Here is an 18,481-nt window from a genome sequence, read left to right on the forward strand (position 1 = left end):
TACGGAGAGGAGTCACTTCCATACCTACCATGCATAAGATAGCAGGGTGACCTCATCACTTCTAAGGTTTGCTTTCACATGACTCTTGGGAAAGTTCCATGGCTTAGATGAACACCAAGTAATGAAATTAAATATTGTCAAATCTAGTCTAGTCTAAGGTTGACGCTCCCTAATCGTGTATCCAATGCTGTTTGTCAACTACATTTAAGCAGAAAGCACTGACCAAGAAACAAAACTGTCAGGCAGACAGATTGTCCTCCCTGAATGTTGTATTCATTCAGCAATGACACAGAATGTGGGCTGTACACTCAACATCCAGCAGACTGCAAATGGATCTTTAACACACAAACAGGTCTGTGTTTGAAACAGAAACACCTGTAAAGAAAGTGAGGAGTTTGTGCTAAAAGGGTACTTGGAGCCTACTGGAAGTTAGGGATACAAAAAACTCCAATTCAGCAGAGAAAAGAGCTGCATAAAAGAGCGCCAGAGCAAAATGAAATCCTACAACTCAGGCACTTGGCACTTTCTAACATTGGAAGGCTAACTTGGAATGATAACCAAACCTTGTTCTTTCATTTAGAAAATTACGAGGACATAACAGACATGAAGGTTTTGATTATCAGTGTATTTGGGTATGATGCACAGTTCATGTGTGGAGGGCAGAAGACAACTTTAGGTAGTCAGCTTTTTCCTCTGTGTTCCAGGTTCAGTTTCTCCAGCTGCCTGTAACCTTTACCCACTGAGCCAACTCGCAGAGCCCAGACGTGAATTTCCCAGCGACTCTAAATTCTAATTGGTTAGGATTGCAGAAAAATATTTGTAGGCTAATTTTTCACTCAAAAGCTCAACAAGTGATGACTCTCAGCACATAGAGAGGTAGCAGTGCCATCTTCAGGGTATTACTCTACCTCCCTGGCCGTTCTGGAACTCAGAGCAGAGCAGGTTAACCTTGAATTCAGAGACACACCTGCCTCTGCCTCTTTAAAAGTGTGTGTGTGCTACCACACCTAGTAGAGTGTACTTCAGAACTTTAAATGACCTGACCTGCTAAGGAAGCATGTTTCCAGGGCACCCAAGTTTCTTTTTAGGCGACCTTGACTTTCCTTTACCAACTATTTTTAAATCCTAGAGTTGTGAATTTGTAGTCGATGTATTTTGAGGAAAAAAAAATGCTTTTAGGAAAGTTTCAAAATTAAGATATTTAAAAATTATTTTCGAAAGCTGACGGTTCCCAATATATAGCTGACTTCAAACCATACACTCAACCACATCTCTACCTCTTTTACAAATCAAATTGATTCCTTGCTATCTAAATTACTGGCTTCATTAGATATGAACCTACCTCCATGGAAACACATTCCTGGTAACCATGTGCTCTGACACCCATTAACTGAACAGAAATACTAAGAGCCCTTGTCAGGTGGACATTATTTCATGTTACAGATGAGAGTACTAAGGTTCAAGAACGGATCCCACGTTGCTATGCTAACATCCTACCCAAAAGTTACTACAATACTCTGTGTGTGTGTGTGTGTGCGCGCGTGTAAGGCAAAGGTCAACTTCAACTGCCTTGCTTAGGAGACCTCCACCTTAAAAACAAACAAAAACCCAACTACCACCACTACCAAAAAAAAAAAAAAAAAAAAAAAAAAAAAAAAAAGACATGGCCTCTCTTTGGCCCAGACTTCACTAATTAAGCCAGACCCTGGAGAGTAAACCCCAAGGGTCTATGTCCCTAATCCTGGGATTATAACCACATGCTAACAGGTCTGGTTTTTTGCATAAATTCTGGGGTTCAACTCGGGTCCCTCCCGGCAAACACTTTACTGAGCTATCTCTCCAGCCCTTAACATCAATTATTTTGATGAATAAATGGTACCACAATTTAATGGCTACGCTAATATAGCAATTAAATGAAAACAAAACAAAACCAAAAGACCAAAAAAAAAAAACCAAACAAACAAAAAACCCAAACCAAACCAAACCAAAAAACGGTTACCCTCTCTACATCAGGTTTTGAATGGCATGTCCCGGTTTCTGGCCCCGTTTAGGGAATGGGAGGGTTATAGTACCTTTAGGAAGTAGGTGGGGCCTGGCTGGAGGGTGACCCTACCCCTTGCTCTGCTATGAAGTGATATGTCCAAGCTGCTATGAACGGTTGCATGCCTTTGCTGCCATAGTGGCCTGAAACCCTCTGAAATCTGAGCTCTGACAAGTCTGTCACAGTGACAAGGAAGGCAAGCCAAGAGGGGCTGGAATGTTGCTCAGTGGTAGGGCACAGGTACAAGGCCCTATGGTAGATTCCCACACTGAAAAAGAAAGAAAAGCAAAAACCAGAAACTTGTCCATGGTGTTCAGGACTACTATACGTGTTTAACGTCACAGATGTATGACAAGTACACTGGTTTTGAGATCTCAACTTTGTGAGCACAGAAGTGCTCTCAATAGCCAGCCCTCTGTTCTGTACAGTGAGATTCTACTTGCTCAACACTGACTCATGAGAGCATGCCTTGGCAAAACTCAGAGTCCAAACACTGCTTCTGAATTTGATCCCAGGTCTTTAGAAACAATACTGTATTACTCTTAGGAATTATTAATTCAGCTCCCAAATGGAATTATCTAAAATAGCCTGGAATACTTGAATTGCTTTTTTTTCTTTTCCTGGTCTCCATGCCCACCCTTCACATGTGCCAATCCTGCTTCCTTAATTAAAATCTATGCTAAACCCAATCCAAAGATCCATTACACCAGCTATGTAAGAAGCCAAGTTAGAGAGCGCAAGTTCAAGGCCAGCTTGGGTAACTTAGTGAGATCTTGTCTCAAATAAATAACATATACTGTTAATCTGTTTATTAGTTTCTCTCATTCTAAAGTAAGTAATGTACTATTTAGTCCTTCCTCTCCTCATCTAGAGCTAAATTGCAATTTAATAATTATAAACAAACAAAGCTGTCAAAGTCACCCTAATAAGCTGAGGAATCTCTCAGATTTATAAAGGCTGGCCTTGTGACAATCCAAGATTGTCATTATAGTTATTGAATTTTCAAACTGTTATTATTGGTCAGAACACAGACCAAATAATCTACTAACTGCCTACTAAGTTTGGCTCTGTCACTGCCTATTGCTGAAAACACTTCTTCATGTGCACAGTGGAAATCATGCCAGGTCTGCTTAAGGAAACTTAAGTGTGGAGTACAAACATGTCAGAGCATTAACACAGCAGTTAGCATAGCGTAAGTGCTCAAGAGGTGTCAGCTTATTACCAGAACACCTTGGAAATAGTTCAGAGCAGTGCTTTCCAAGCTACAGGCAGAAGTCACAACTAAAAAACTGTTAACACACTTGTCCTGTGGCACTGGCTACCTGCTCACGTCCCTTACAGACGTACAGAATAGAATGTGCACCTTCTCTGGTAACAGTTCCAATCATCTCTCGACCATTTATAAAGCCTAACACATAGTAAGTACTATGTAAAACTAAGTGTTATGATGTACCGTTTAGAGAATAATGACAAGAAAAAAAAAGGTCTGTACTACAGAGCACATAAATGAGATACGAGAGAAACAGCCTTCAAGCAAGTGCTGGTGAGAAGAGATGTGCCCTGATGAGGAGCTTTAGCAGTGTCTCTGCATGCAACCACTCACAAGGACTCCAAGTACTGCTTAACCAACAGTGTTAAGCAGTAACTCAAGTCTTACCCTTTGGAACTTTCTACAATTTCACCCCAATATTTTTAAGCCAAGACTAGTGATTTTGAGAATAGGAGTGGCCCAACTATAGTGTTTCACAAAACTTTGTAGTTCTGCTTGTGGGCACATAACACTTAAATGCCTGAATCTAAGTGTTAAGTCTTCTTGTGGGTTGTGGTTAAAAAATAGGAAAGTATTGAAGGAGGGGAGGAGGGAATCTCACTTCAGAAATAAGAAAAATAAAAGCAAACTGGAAAAATGGAAAGGGGGAAAAGGGGGTTAATTCAAGACTGGCAATTTCTAGCCAACTTCCAGTCTCAAGACAACAAACCTCAAAGAAAAAGCAAAACAAAACAAAACAACTTAAACATAAATGTGTGAAAACCAGAAAACTGTTATCCCGACACTGACTAGTATGGAAAACACACCAGACACTGAGGTACTGAGTCAAAAACTTGACTCAAATTTGGGGCAAATTCACCTTTCCAAGCTACAGTAAGTATCCCTAGCCTACAGGTGTGCAGTGCTATCTCCCAGGGAGAGTACAAGCCAAGGCACAGCATCCCCAGCCTACAGAGGTGCACTGCTATCTACTGGTGAGTGTACAAGTCCTCATAAGATCCTTTGGTGCAGGCTCCACCCTGATCATGACAGCCTGCATTTCCATTCATTTGTCAATGAGAAAATAAATCATAGAGCAGCATAAGGAGCCATGGACTCCTCTGATGTGGAGTAACTGCAGCAGCCTCTAGGTCTCAAAAGGCATTACATTCGCAGCAACTGGTCTCAGTAAAGGCTCTTTGTTCTATTACTGGGACAGCTTTTAAGAAAGCCTACCCTTGACATTGTCCTCTGTCATGCTAGCTTGAGATATAAAGCATTTTAAACACAAAGAACGACTTGGTCATCCTCATCCCTTCCATCAGTAAAGAGACTTAGGAAAAAAAGGAACACAGTACTTAAACTGGTTCTTTTGGAATTCCCTCAGCACTTAGGGAATCAGTCAAAGCAAAATAACTTTACAGCACTGGGAAAATGTCCTGAACTGTACAGAAAACTACATCCTAGGCAACTAAAAGGTGTATGGGGCAACTACATTCTCAGCCCACTATGCAATCTTTAAGGAACTTCTACTTGTTTTTAAGCAGGGTCTTATACAAACTGAAGGCAATTCTCATATTGCAGTCTGTCAAATTCTGGAAGTTCAAGGTGTCCCTAACTGGTGAAGGCATTTGTCCAATGGCATCTCATGGCAAAGAACATAGGAGAGGAGGGGTGGAGAGGGGAGGGGAGGGGAGGGGAGGGGAAGGGACCAGGCTTGTGTCCTTAATAACCTGCTTCATAAGGGCTTTTAGCTTCCTGATAATCCAGCCATCTCTGAGTAGGTCTCATCTCAACACTTGCACAAACATGAACATGATTTCATGATCCAACATAATCATTCTCACATGTCAATAACTCTAGCTAACCTTTTCAAACCACAATATATTTTTTAATTTGGAAAAAAAAAGGGCATATTGATAGTTCTTATCTCACTTAAGGTTGTTCAGATTAAATATGGCAAAGTACAGACATCTCAAGCTGGCGCACACACACCCAGTCAATGACTAATGCAATACCCTGGGAACGTTGTTTTTAATTTTTAAAAATATTATTGTTTGTGTGTGTATGGGCAGAGCACAAAAGTAACAGAATACTGTTCTACCATTCTCTACCTCATTTCCCCGAAACAGGAGCCCTCACTGAAGCTGCAGCTAAGCTCCAGCAATGCAGTCTCCAGTAAGCACAGCAAAAGGTAACAAGCATGCTCACACAACCCCACCAGCTCTTCACACCGGTGCTGGGGTCAGGCCCTCAAGCCTACAGAGCCAAGTGCTATTATTTTCATGCTGGTGTGAAGCAGCCCAAATTCTACACTCAAAGAATCTATCTGGTGAAATACTAGTAACTCCTAGTCAGTCAGTTCCAATGGCTACAGCAGCATTGCCTGAACTGACCCACAATTCAGCCTGAGGCTGAGCAGAGATCCCTCTCAAATAACAAAAAATATGTGAAGCTGACTACCACGCCTTCCTCTTACCTTAACTATTATAATGGCAAATGATACAGTTTCTAGATATATTAAGGTTGACATTTTAAAATTCAAGAGTTCAGATGTATTCTCAAATCAATATTGTCAAGTGAATTAACTTGACTGCTTTTCTACTGGTACAATAAAAGTATTCAATGTACCCTAAAAAGTCTTCAAGCGATGCACTTCTACTCTGGAGGGCACGCTTCCATTAGTCAAACATCAACTCAGTAGCAGAGCTGCACTCCTGGATTCTGCAGAGAATCCATTTCTTGCTATTTCAGCTTCTACTGGCTGACCTATGACCTATGGCCTCTCCCTCTACCCTCAAGGCATCAGGACAGTGCCTTCTCCCTCTCTGACCTCTGCTTTGCTTCCCTTGTCTTACTTCCTATCTCTTGCCATTCTTAGATCAGGACCATTATGATTATACAGGGCCTTCTCAGATAATTCGGGTCTCCAAAGGGAGACCACTAAAACCTCCAATTTCTGCCACACTCCCCAGGTTGGAGGAAACTACACTGCTGGTACATATGCACGAGAGATGATTATTTATTGCTTTAAATAAAGCAGTGCTCTGTTTTCCATCATCCCTAACAAAACTACATCTTCATAGTAACTATGCTGAGTTCTTAATAGTCTTTCCAATCTACTTAGATAGTTTAAAAATCACTCAAACCAACTTTCATTTCACTTTATAAACTCACTTTGTATACCCTAGACCAAGTGTCAATCAATGGTTTGAATTTAAAGGGGCAGGGGGCAGCTAGAAAGATGGCTCATCTGTTAACAGCACTGACTGCTCTTCCAGAGGACATGGCTTCAGTTCCCAGCACCCACATGGCAGCTCACAAGTGTTTGTAATTAAGACCTGATACCCTCACACAGACCTACATGCAGGCAAAATACCAATGCACATAAAATAAATTATTTTTAAAAAAGAGGGAGTGGGACTTCTAAGATGACGTCAACTGAATCCTAGTATTTTTAAGACTACTTGATACCCTTATCTGAACCCTATTTTTCTAATATATTTAGAATAAAGCCACAGCCAGCATCTTTCTGAAAAAAAGCTATTAGCAGTCTTCATTCTTTTTCTGTTATAAACTGTTAGTGAACATGTCCTGACTGTTGGTAACTAGTAGACTAGACATTCCTAAGAGAAACAGAACTGGAAGAGATAAAAGTAAATGATACACTCTACAACTTCTAAAATTACATATTATCCTTATCTTGAAATTAGGCTATCAAGGACATTAGAAAAATTACAAAGTAGTCTCAATGTTAAAATATTTTATATATAAGAGTACCATTTGCATGTATTACGTGCTTCCTAGAACTGGAGTTTGGACAGCAGTGAACCACCATGTAGGTGCTGTGCCTCTAACCCATGTCCTTTGCGAGAACAACTGTTCTTATCCACTGAGCCACTTCTCCAGTACTAGTCTGTTTTTTAAAGGTGTGCATGGTGTGCGTGCGTGTCTGTCTGCCTGCCATTGAGGCCAGATGCCCTCTATTGCTCTCCACCTTGTTTGAGACAGGATCTCTCACTGCACTGGAAGGCATTAATTAACTGACCAGAATGGCTGCCATTACCACTGGGCCATTTCCCTAACACCTTAAACACTTTCTTAAAAATTTCTAAATACCTTAAGTACTTTTTCCTGAGTTTTTTTCAAAAGTGACTTGGCCCAACCTTTCTTTTCCTTAAACTTAAAATTTTTTTCTCAAATTTAGTTCACAATGGATTATATCTACCGTTCTCTCCTTTGCTATTATATAAACTCCAAGATGACAAAGCATTTTTTCCTTGAGTCTTGTTACCCCTATTTATTACAAAGCTTAAGGAAACAAACAAACCAAAACCCAAGACTGGGCCAATGGGACGGCAAAGACACTTGCCATCAAAGACTGAGTTGGATCCCCAAAACCCAATGGAAGAGTGAACAGATTCCTGAAAGTTGTCCTCTGATTCCCACGTGCACACAGGGCACAAAAAAAGGGGGAGAATGCTTCTAAAAGAATCATACGTAGTGACAGGCAGGTGGTCAAGTCTTCCAGTGGGGTGGAGGGATCAAAAGCATTCAATTCCACTTCTCCGCTTTTGTACATTTGACTCAGGATATCAGATGCACTAGTTTTTTTGTTTTTGTTTTTTTTTTTTTTTACCAAATCAAGAGCCAAAGCCAATACAACTGCGATATTTAATAATATAACAAAAAGTACTTATAAATTTCTTAACAAATGATAACTGTCATTTCTGGAAAAAAATGCTTACCCAGCTAATTATAGCTCAGACAAACTCCATGAAGCTTACTGCCAGCATAGTTAAGGGTAGCTAACAGTGCCTTCTAACACAGCATTCCCTTTAGGTCCTTGTTTGAGAAAACACTTCTAATGTTAGAGAAACAGACTGGGGAAGGCCAAGCACAATGAAACAACCACCAAGCACTTCTACCACAGTACAACTGTGTAAAGAACTATCAAAAGCAGGTACAGACAGCAAGAACGGGCCTGTGAGAGGGTTCCCCAGGTAAAATGATTGCCACTAAGCTTTAGACTCAACTCTGATGCCCTAGAATCAAGACACCTCTAAGTCCTTTGACATCCACATAAATGGAACTAAAATAATGCAAGAGACACTAAAACTGAAAAACAGTGAACTCAGTTAACAAAGGAAATGTCAAAAAATAGTAAACTAATGAGTAATCTTGCTAAGTAAAACCAAGCAAAACATCAATCAAAAATGGCCTAGAATTCTTTATATAACCATGATGTAAAGTCTAGCATAAAGCCAAAATACTCAGCTGGTGAGTGAGACATAGTTGATGCACTCTAATTCTTCAGAAAAAGATGAAGTTATAACAAAAAACAAAAACAAAAACAAAAAAACATAAAAAAAAAAAAGTCAACCAATTCTATATCCAGAACTGTACTTAACACAACAATGTGATGCTCTTAAAATTCTCACAATTACCATTCAGGAAAAAAAAATAATAGTAACAGTTTCCTGTTACATGTGGCAGCACAGTGAAGCTTTGTCTTCAAATAAGGGAAAAAAATCCCAACATAAGCATACGGAAAAGAAATACATTCTCTAATTTAAAGTTGCCCAACATGTTTTTATTTCAAAAAGAAAAAGTTAAAATCATGGACATAAAAGTTAATTTTAATTTGGATCTAAGACAAAAAAAATTCTCTTTTTGAGACAAGGTTTATCTTTGTGAATGGCCTCAAACTAAAGTTCTGCCTGGCAAACTGAGTGCTGAGGTTACAGGTATATGCCACCATGTCTGTTTTCAAATTATTATAAATGTAGTTAAATGATAAAAAGGTGGTAGCTGTTTGTGATGGAACATACTTTTAATCCCAGCTATGTGAGTTCAAGGCCACCCTGGTCTACAAATAGTCCCAGAATAGCCCAGGGCTATGTAAAAAGGACTGGCTTTAAAGAAAAACAAACAAACAAACAAACCATACCTAAAATAACAAATAACCAAATCATAAAGACTCATCAGTATCAGGCATGACTCATACATGGAATAAATTTTATTTGATTACAGTCTACACTGCTTACAAATTCTGGAAGGTAGTAATGCTGGGATACTGAACTTAGCTATATATTACCAGCTCTACTAAAAAATCTTTAATAAAAACTTTTAAATTACAAAGAAAAAAGTGTCTAAAAAAATTTCCTCTTTAGCCAAGCAAGGTGGCACACTCCTGTGATCCCAGCACTCTGGAAAGCGGAGGCAGTCTGATCTGTGAGTTCGAGGCCAGCCTGGTCTACAAAGTGAGTCCAGGACAGCCAAGACTACACAAAGAAACCCTGTCTCAAAAAACAAAACATTTTTTAAAAAAATGTGGCTATAAAGTACAAATCAAACTACTGTTTTATGTGTATTTTTTAGGCTTCTGGATCATTTTCAACTACTATTAACTTATGTCCACGTAAGTTCTATTTTTTCAGTGTCAAATCCTTTGAGTCTAAATGTTTAAGCAAACCTTTTCCAGTTGACTAGAAGGCATATAGACAAGCTTATCATGATCAACAACAACAAAAAGAAAAAAGCTCCAGAAGAGTTAAGTTTTAAAAACAATCAGGAGATATGTGTCGCTTTATTCTTCTTGGTACTGGCAACCAACTCTTGGTCTTCACGTTAGGCTTACACTCCAAACAGGGTCTTTGGTTTGGTGTAATAGCACACTTCACTTCCCTATCTACTTTATAAAATCTACTCCTCGGATTTCTATAATTCCAAGCCAGATACTTTTACAAGCAAAGTCACACTTATATTCTTAAATTCAAGTGTTAAAAAAATTTTCCCCCTAATTTTCTTTCCACTTATCACATTTCCCCACAAATGTATCACATTTTTTAATTCCAGAACTTAAGGAAAAATTTTACAAAATAAACACATGTGTACATAAAGTTTAGTTGATATTAAATAAGACCATTTTAGCTTAACATGTAATTTCTACATGCATTAAGAAAGCCGCACAGTAGTATAATAAGCAATATTCATTTCTTTATTGCTAGTCTCCAGTTTCATTACCAAGTCCAAATTCTGTTGCCATTTACTGTTGACAGAAAAAAATTTTCAAAGTAATTTCTGGTGATTTGCTGTAAGATATACCCCTATTTCTTTTTCATTTTTGAGCTTTGGCTACAATTTCCAAAACCTATCCTGCATTCAACTTTTCTACTTCAGAACCAAGTGGTGCTTCCCTCCCTCACTGGGGTTTTTAACCATTCAGCTCCAGTTTTCAACACCAGGCCTTTTCCATTCCTTACCTCCATTTTGGTTCACAGAACTACAATTAATCCAAAACTCCTTTTCATTTGCTCAAGAAATGTGACAGAAGGATGGTTAAGAAGGTAAATGTGCTTGCCACCAAACCTAACACCTGAATTCAATCCCCAGAACCCATGGAAAGGTAGAAGAATTAAGTCCATAAGGTTGTCCTCTGATTTTCATACACGCACCGCAGTATGTACACGCATACACACACACACCATAAACACAATATTTTTTTAGCCTGTCCATGTTTTATCTTTGCTCTACTTCACTAACATAGAGCCAGGTTTATTATTATATGTCACTAGTGAACTTGAATATCAGTATCTCCTTGAAATCACCTCTGAAGAATCATTTTTGTGAAATATTTCCTCCTTCACGTCAATAAAGAAAAAAATCTTGATTCAAGAATGCAAAATCATTTTATTAGAAAGTAATTTTAAACATTTTCTTTAGCATTTAGACAGATACATAACATTGGCTATAGCATCTGGCTGTTATTAATTACCAAACTCAGGATTTCTCCTATTTTTTCCTTCAATTGTCTCCTCTGGATAACTTCTTAAAATATCTTGTCAAAACCAAAAATAGCTTTGAATAAATTTTAGATTCAGAATCAACAAAATAATTTTTTTTCTTTTGGTTTCTCAAGACAATGTTTCTCTGTGCATCCCTGGATGTCAGATATACACACTGACTTTTTTTTTTAAGGGTTTCTCTGTGTAACATTCACTATTCCGCAACTCGCTCTGTAGTCCAGGCTGGCTTCAAACTCAACAGATCTGCTTGGCTCTGCCTCCCAAGTGCTGGGACTAAAGGTGTGCGCCACCACTGCCTGGCTCAACAAAATACTGTACAAAGCCATGTAGTTGGATAACAGATACTGTTTTCAATCTCACAGAAAACCAGATCAATCAAGAAACAGTAAGTGGTATGTTATATTGTAATATTTGAGTTTTAAAAAGTTTAAAAATAAAATTAAAAAAAAAAAGATGCATTCTAAAAATGTAATTCGCTGGTTTTTAGAATGTTCCACCACACTGAAGGACCTTTCTATAAGTGTGGAAAGCAAGACACATTACCCCAACACTTGGGAGGCAGAGCCAGACACAGGACATTCAAAAGCATTGTATGCTACAATGTTACACGCCAGCTAGACCTGAGAAGGAAGGAAAGGAAGACAGAGACTTGCACTTTATCAACAATCTCCACTGCTTGGGCTATATCCTCTCTAAAGTAGACCTCCTATTGTTTGGCAACTCTTAGGAATTAGGTGATACACACATTTTAAAAAATAAGTGGTGCTGACATCTGTAGTGGTTGAATACAACTTTAGTTCCAGCACTCAGGAGACAGAAGCAGGTGGATCTGTGTAAGTTCAAGGCCAGCCTGATGTATGAGAAAATATTGAGTGCTACAAAGAAAAACCCTTTGACCAAAAAGACAACAACAAAAACGTGTATATGTGCAGGTCAGAGCCAATATTACCTTTCTTCCTCTATTGCCTTCCACTTTACTTCTGGTGATCAGCCATTCAGCAAAGATAGCTGCCCCCAAAGCTCCAGAAATCCTCACACCTGTCTCTCCAGGGCTAGGGTTACTACTAAATCCAACTTTTTATGTGGGTGCTGGAATCCACGATCCGGTCCTTATGTTCACACAGCAACACTTTGCCAAATGAGCCACCTCCTCAGCCCAGACATTAGCTTTCTTAAACTTATTTATTTATTTATTTATTTATTTATTTATTTAATGTGTGAGTGCTCTATCTGCACATACACCTGCACTCCAGAAAAGCACATTAGGTCCCAGGGTAGATGGCTGTGAGCTACCATGTGATTGCTGGGAACTGAACTCAGGACCTCTAGAAGAACAGACAGTGTTCTTAACCACTGAGCCACCTTTCCAGACCCAGACAATTTTTAAGAAATACCTTGTTTCCTAAAGAGTTATATGGCTCAATGGTTAAGACCACCTGCTGCTCTTGCAGAGAAACAGGTTCAGTTCCCTGTACCAACAAGGTGACTCACAACCATCCATAACTCTAATTCTAAAAAAATCTAATAACATCAGGCTGGAGAGATGGCCCAGAGGTTAAGAGCACTGCTTGCTCTTCCAGAGGTCCTGAGTTCAATTCCCAGCAACCACACGGTGGTTCACAACCATCTATAGTGAGGGCTGGCGCCCTCTTCTGGCGTTCAGGTGTACATGCAGACAGAACGTTATATACATAATAAAATAAATAAATCTTAAAAAAAAAAAAAAAAACACTAATATCCTTTCTCCGAACTCTGCCAGCACTGTGCACATAGTGCTCAGACACACAGGCAGGCAACATACTCAAAAACTTAAAACCTATAAAAAAACTTTAAAAGATACATCATTATAATAATACCCTATGTAGGTAGACCTAGAACAAGGAAAAGACAAAACAGAAGTCTCATGATAAAGTACATGAGGCCCCTGGAGGTCCTTCACAGAGATGACGGACTAGTGAGCCGGCCACTCCTGTCCAACACAACAGCATGGAGGGAGACAACAACACTGGCAGAGCAGTAAGCAGCTGTAGTAGATCAGACCTAAAGATAATAAAGCTTTCCATTCATGCTTTTACTTACCATTAAGCATTTGCAATAATAAATAACACCAGGAATAAAATATGCCCCTCACTCTAGTATCTTGTCAGTAGGGACTCTTAAGTCCAAAAGACTAGCGCAGTGACTATTGCTGAGATTAACCAATACCTCAATGCCAAGTTCACATACAACCTACAGTACGAATCCAGAGTGCAAGTGCATCAAGAAATATGCACTTCCCCATCTCAAGCTGTCAGTTCCAATACATGCATTGATGTACAAAGTAAAAAGTTATGTCATTGAGATTTGTGTTTAGTGTTTCCAGTCTTGTGATATACCTGTTATGTATTCCCGTGCTTGACCAATATATTCAAACCATGCCAGTTATATGAATGCTTCCTCCCCTGAGACTATGCTTCTAATATATTTGCAAAAAGTCAGAATCAGCTTTGAACAAATGTACGGTAAATATGAAGCTTTAAAACTAAAGGCTCGTGAACAAAAATTATGCAGAATGTCATTACTACATGACAAAGAGTAAGCAGGAATTTACATCTAGGTTTATAGTGGTTAATAAATATGGTAGAAACAGACAATGGTTTGGGGGGTAAAGTCCATCACTGAATTAAAAAATGTATATGACGTGTGTGCGAGTATACACGGAGATCAAACAGCCTTATGCAGCTGTTTCACCTTTACTGAGGTCCCAGGGATTGATGAACTCAGGCAATCAGGCACTCACAGAAAGTGCTTTTACCAACCCCTATGAGGGTAACTTTTGATCAAGATGGTAACTGACACTAAAATCAATGCTGTACAAACACATATTAGGATATCTCAATCTTATTGTCAAGCAGGCTTTTTATGAGTTCCTACCAGAGCCCCAGGGACTTCCTGCCTGTACACCTGCTGCTTCATGTACAACTTTGTAATTAAAAAGAACAATTTTTTCTTCAATTAAGGGTATACAGACACATAAATCTAGTCATTTAACTGTCTACTGAACAAAAATGTCAAGATTAAATTTAGTAGCCACTGACAGAACAAGCTTAAAACTTGAAGAGTTTACCATTGTACTGTTATCTACCATTGTGAAATATTAATACACAGTAAGTTTTAGTACTTTAAGAAGTTTTATTAGGCACTTGCTAACCACACTTTCCCATTATGACACTTGCTTACAATTGGTAAAATTCTATGTATGAGCATACAGTTCAAATTCCTTTTCTGGCCTTTTCTTTTTTTTAACCCTAATTATCAATTATGTAATTTTGTGGAAAATGGTTGGTTTGGGGGAACCAACAAACCCTGCATTGTCAACTATTCCACCCATCTTGGGTCTGTTCCAGTGAGGACTACTGATCACAAGGATGTATACGCTCCAATTATCCAAACACAAATGAGAACTCTGGAGAGGTAACTGGATGGCGGTCCATTTTTACTGAGCCTGCTGTCCACTCACCTCTGATTAAAAAAATAAAAATAAAAAAATTAAAAAAAAATCCCTACTTTCTAATTTGTAATTGCTTCCCTGAGTTTTACGTGGCTTTCAGATTAATCTAACACAATGGTACAGAGCAAGGTGTCTATTTACACACATCAGTAAAGAGCTGTAACTATAAAGGGAGGAATATAATCAACAAGCCACACAAATGCTGAACAGAACAAGTGTGGTCAATGCATATAATACTGTGTTATCAAGGTATATTTAAAATGAGATTTAATGTACAGACATCCATACAAGGTAACTTGAAATGCTTAAATTTGTTTTCTTCTGTCCCATGGCAGAAAAGCCACACTTTGTGTCTGGGTTTAAACAAATACCATTTTGCCATGCTTCTTTGATTAGGTATAGATTATCCCCAATTCTGTTTCTCCATATTTAGAAACCAAACCTTTCTATTACTCTTAAATTTATCCCTGTATCAATTTATTATTTCTGTAGGTAACTTTTTCTAGAACTAAATATTTGACAAAAATGTTAAAGAGGTCATATTTTTACCAAGAGCATTAGGGCTAAGTGTTGAATGCTCTGAAGAGTCAGATTTCCTTCCGTTAATGTGTAAACAGACTTCAAATGCTGAGAGAGACTGGGAGTAAGAAAACTGTACAAACACTCCTGGAATAACAGCACTGCACAGTCAAACGCAGTAACAGGCTGCTAACAGAATAGGATACATTCCTTCCACAAAACTCAAGAGCATTCTGAATCCTTTCCCCCACTCAGATCTCTCAGAAAAGAATGATTTTTCAAAAAAAAAAAAATTTAACATTGGAGGTTAAAAAACAAGAACAGTCTCATCAGAGATCTAGATTCCATTGAACAATTATGCCTAGTAGCTAAAAGGTGAAACATAGAAGCATTAGAGTTAACAGGAAGGGACAGCAAGCTCCCTACTTAACAGAATTTCAGGGTACGTGGAATCAAGAGTGACAGTAGAACAGTAGTTCATAACCAAATAATCACAGGCCATTTTCTCTGATTTTAAAGATGAAATGAGTATTTGAACTACTCACGATTTTTGTTTTTTTCCCTTCACCGCAAAGCAGCACTGTATGCATGCCACACCTAAGTGCTGAAACCCTCAAAAAGCCTTTTCGGTGGTCTGAGTTCAAAACTGTGTTCACATTAATACTCTCTCTAGAAGAATGCTTCCTCTCCTTTTTCATTTTCTCACAAGCATGCAACAGCGCTTTCCAGGGGCTGTTACTGCATGAAGCTATTCCCCCCCATAATATATTTTCATTTTAAATTTCTAACACATACATAAACAGTTTGCTGTGTCCCTTAACATTTATGAATCTGAAGGAATCAAAATGCAAAGAGAGTACAACTGTCAGGAATGTGTACAGGAACACATTGGACAAGGTTTATTGCAGGTTACCAGCAAAAATGGATTCTCTGTAGAATTCATTTGCAAGCACATTTAAGAATATGCACAATAAGCGACATATGTACAAACACAGACTCTGTCTTTATTGCTCACAGGCCTCAGAATTCATCATTTGATCGTCTCTGCTGGAAGTAATAGCTTGGGTGAGGACAAAGGAAAAAGGAAAAAAAAGAGTATTTTAAAATAAATAGGAACTCATTTTTTCATTTAAAACTTGTTCTTTACATTATTTTTATAAAGATTTTAAACAAGAGGGACAGGACATATATTCTTTAAAGTCTAAGAATATAGTTTAAGTGATTAAAAATACCTGTAACTTTCTTCCTCCTGAGCTCTGGGATTAAAGGCACACCCAGCTAAAAAATTCTATCTTTTATTCATCCCACAAATTTCAGCAAAATTTTAAACATTTCACATTGAGGAAAACTACAAAGCACAAAGCATCAGCTGTAGTGGACTTGCATCAGTCCATTTTCCTCAGTGTCTTTGAGGGAATAAAGCATCCAAACAGCAAGTTAATGAGTACCTTTAATTACTTCACTTTTCTTTACCTTCTGTATCAAGACAGACCTCCCTGACATCATTCCCAATCTTTCCTTTTCCTCACAACCTTCCAAGGCAACCACCTTCTCTTGCTGCTTTAAATTCACCTTTTCACATCTCTTCCTTGAAAATGCTCAATTCTCTCCTTTAAAGTTTATTTCATGTATATGGATATTCTATCTGCATGTATGTGTGTGCTCAAGAAGAGGTCATCAGGGTCTGGAGAGATGGCTCAGAGGTTAAGAGCACTGGTTTTGAATTCAATCTCCAGCAACTACATGGTGGCTCACAACCATCTGTAAAGACAACCATTTGTAATGGTATCTGGTGCCCTCTTCTGGCATGCAGGCACACATGCAGACAGAACACTGTATACATAACAAATCTTAAAATAACTAGTAACTAACCTATTTCAAAACCAAACACTCTGACTTCTCCACTAAACATACTTTTGAAGACTGACATGTGTCAGTCACCATCACTGCCTGAGCATATAGAACAGTGACAAAAGGTGTTTATAAACTACCAGGTACCAAGGTCCATGAATTCCTTTGGTCACATCTTTTCATGCCTCTCCTGAACTATATACCTGCCTCTCACATACCACACCACCACAATTTTGCTACTTAAAAATTCAAAGTTTACTCACTCACAGACAAAAATGAAATTCAAGTATTTTAGACAATAAATATCACACTACACACTTCCATCCAATTACTACTCCTTCTCAGCATTGCTGCCTCTTCACACCCTTACCTTCTCTGAAATCCTAAAACTGACACCTTTTCTTCTCCTGTGTTTTCACTAATACCTTATGGGCACCCCACAACACACAGAGCTCAAAGGAGAAACTTTTTTCATCAACTAAAGTTCTACTTGATAGACTCCTAAGTGATGACAGAGACCCTTCCCATAGGACACAGATGAACAACATTCAAATATTTTTAAAACAACAGATCTGGGAGATTCAATGTTACAAGGACCTAATTACTCATGTTTTCTGAATAAGGAAAAATAGAGAATAAGCACTAAATCAAGAAGGCACAAGAACATAGGTTTTAATTTGCAATTTAGCAGAAAGAGTTGGCAATGGCAACATATGCCTAATAAACATACCTTCAAGTTCATAAAGACTAGGAATAAAAGGGAATTTAACCAGAGAAAATGCTCATTATGCCGTTTAAAAGGTCAAAATACTATTTCCCCTTCTCAAAGAGTCAAACACCCCTAAGTTTGCTACTGCAAAGCAATTACTGACTGCAGCTTTAGGTTATATTTCTTATCCACTCACCCCTAAGCTTCTAAATTCTTACCCTTAAAAGGTTCAGTGGCTTTGAGTCTTTAATCTGTTGACCACTCCCCTGGTAGACTACAAGGCCTAAGTGCAGAGGTTAATATTAGATACTCTAACAGAGTACTTGACATCACCTTCCGTGATACCTTAAATCAGGACAGAGTAGTTCTGGCCTTTAAAAATACACTAAAAACCTTCAAGCTCGTTTTCATCTTAAGATGTACGCCTGAAATCTCTTGACCGGCATTTGTGTAAATTCCCATCTATTTAAGAGCCATTTGCCAGGCACCCATAAAGAGGGCAATTACACAAAGCCACTGTTGAACTCTGGAATATTTGGAGCATTATTACCAACTTTCTGGGAACCCAAATTTTTTTACTATTTTGAAAATCACCACCAGTGACCTTTTTAATTTCACTTGTGAAGACATGTACTCTTCAGTTGAACAAAAATATTCTGTAAGGGGTAACCGGTACAGCAATAAATATTCTCAACTGCAAGGTTAATTGGAGGGTCCCCTGCTTTGGTACTACAAATAGAAAGGGGAGTAACAGCCCTAATCCTATTGCGAGTTGAGCCACAAACATCTCATCGTGATATGGAGCAAGTTCTGA

The 18,481-nt window shown here is 38.4% G+C and overlaps 1 protein-coding gene across 4 annotated transcripts in view; it reads right to left on the reverse strand.

Annotated features, from left to right (window-relative positions):
- The window catches only part of Scaf4 (SR-related CTD associated factor 4), a 56,188-nt gene that overhangs the window by 36,616 nt on the left and 1,091 nt on the right, over window positions 1-18,481 (reverse strand). The window lies entirely within an intron of this gene.

This window comes from Meriones unguiculatus, chromosome 17 (assembly GCF_030254825.1).
Source record: "Meriones unguiculatus strain TT.TT164.6M chromosome 17, Bangor_MerUng_6.1, whole genome shotgun sequence".
In the NCBI taxonomy this organism is placed as follows: Eukaryota; Metazoa; Chordata; class Mammalia; order Rodentia; family Muridae; genus Meriones; species Meriones unguiculatus.